Consider the following 2,443-nt stretch of genomic DNA (forward strand, 5'->3'; position numbering starts at 1 on the left):
AAAAAAAGTCAAGCATGGTGGCTCACACCTGTAATCCCAGCACTTTGGGATGTTGAGGCAGGAGAATCATTACAGCCCAGGAGTTTTCAGTGAGCCACAATCGTGTCACTACATTCCAGCCTGGGTGACACGGTGAGACCCTGTCTCCGAAAAGAAAAAAAAGGCCAGGCATAGTGGCTCATGCCTGTAATCCCAGCACTTTTGGAGGCCGAGGCAGGTGGATCACTTGAGGTCAGGTGTTCGAGAACAGCCTGGCCAATATGGTTAAACCCCATCTCTACTAAAAACACAAAAATTTAGCCGGGCATGGTGGCGGGCGTCTGCAATCCCAGCTACTCGGGAAGCTGAGGCAGGAGAATTGCTTGAACCTGGGAGGCAGAGGTTGCAGTGAGCCAAGATCACACCATTGCACTCCAGTCTGGGAAAAAGAGAGTGAAACTCCATCTCAAAAAACAAAAAAAAAAGAAAAAAGAAAATTTAAACAAGATTATTTATTTATATTTCAATAGCTTAGTTATATGGATGAATTGTATAGTGGTGGAGTCTAGGATTTTAGTGCACCTGTCACCGCAGTAGTATACATCGTACCCAATACGTAGTATTTTTATCCCTCACCTTCCTCTCCATTCCACCTTCTGAGTCTCCAAAAGGCCATTATACCATTCCATATGCCTTTGGACACTTATATCTTAGCTCCCATCATAAGCAAAAACATTATGTTATTTGGTTTCCCTTTCCTGAGTTACTTCACTTAGAATAATGGCCTCCAGCTCCATCCAAGTTGCTCTAAAAGACATTATTTCTTTCTTTTTTATGGCTGAGTAGTATTCCATGGTGTATATATACCACATTTTCTTTTTGCATTCATTGGTGGACGAGTCCTTAGGTTGGCTTCATAACTTTGCAATTATGAATTGTGCTGAGATAAACATACCTGTGCAGGCATCTTTTCTGAATTTTTTTTTTTTTTTTTTGGAGACAGGGTCTTGCTTGGTCACCTAGGCTGGAGTGTAGTGGTGTGATTTTGGCTCACTGCAACCTCCTCCTCCCAGGTTAAAGTAATTCTCCTGCCTCAGCCTCCCGAGTAACTGGGACTACAGGCACATGCCACCACGCTGGCTAATTTTTGTATATTTATTAGAGATGGGGTTTCACCATGTTGTCCAAGCTGGTCTCGAACTCCTGACCTCAAATGATCTGCCCACCTCAGCCTCCCAAAGTGCTGGGATTACAGGCATGAGCCACTGCGCCCAGCCCCAAGTATCTTTTTGATATAATGACTTCTTTTCTTTTGGGTAGGTACCCAATAATGGGGTTGCTGGATTAAATAACAGATCTACTTTTAGCTCTGTTTGTTTTTGAGGTGGAGTTTTGCTCTTGTTGCCCAGGCTGGAGCACCATGGCATGATCTCAGCTCACCGCAACCTCTGCATCCCAGGTTCAAGCAGTTCTCCTACCTCAGCCTCCCAAGTAGCTGGGATTACAGGCATGTGCCACCACGCCCAGCTAATTTTTTGTATTTTTAGTAGAGATGGGGTTTCTCCATGGTGGTCAGGCTGATCTCAAACTCAAGACCTCAGGTGATCCACCCACTTCGGCCTCCCAAAGTGCTGGGATTAGAGGTGTGAGCCACCACACCTGGCCTTACTTTTAGTTCAAGGATTCTCCATACTTGTTTCCATACAGGTTGTATTAATGTGCATTCCCACAGGTTGTATTAATTTGCATTGCATTTAATACAATGGGATTGTATTAAGTCCCATTCTCAGTGTATTAGCATTCCCTTTCCCCCACATCCACGCCAGCATCTATTGTTTTTGACTGCTTAGTAATGACCATTCTGGCTGGGGTAAGGTGGTGTCTCATTGTGGTTTTAATTTGCATTTCCCAGATTATGAGGGATGTTGAGCATTTTTTCATGTTTCTTGGCCAGTAAGACTTTTTTTTCCTTTTTAACAGCAGTTTTAGGTTCACCGAAAAATTGAGAGGAAGACACAGAGTTCTCATACACCCCCTCCCCCACAAACACTCATGTATATCCTCCCCCATTATCAGCAAACTCCACCAGATGGTACATTTGTTATAATTCATGAAGCTACATTGACATATCATTATCTCCCAGAGTCTACAGTTTTACATTAGGGTTCACTCTCGGTGTTGTACATTCTGTAGGTTTGGACAAACGTCTAATGACATGCATCCACCACTGTACTATCATACAGAGTAGTTTCATGGCCCTGAGAGTCCCTTGTGCCCTGCCTGTTCATCCCTCCCTCTCCCCTAACCCCTGGCTATCATCAATCCTTTCACTGCCTCTACAGTTTTACCTTTTCAGTATGCCATATAGTTGGAACCCAACAGTATGTAGCCTTTTCAGACTGGCTTCTTTCATTCGGTAATGTGTGTTCAAGGTTCCTCCACGTCTGGTCATGCTTGATAGCTA

Source organism: Mandrillus leucophaeus, unplaced genomic scaffold (genome assembly GCF_000951045.1).
Source record: "Mandrillus leucophaeus isolate KB7577 unplaced genomic scaffold, Mleu.le_1.0 Scaffold153, whole genome shotgun sequence".
In the NCBI taxonomy this organism is placed as follows: Eukaryota; Metazoa; Chordata; class Mammalia; order Primates; family Cercopithecidae; genus Mandrillus; species Mandrillus leucophaeus.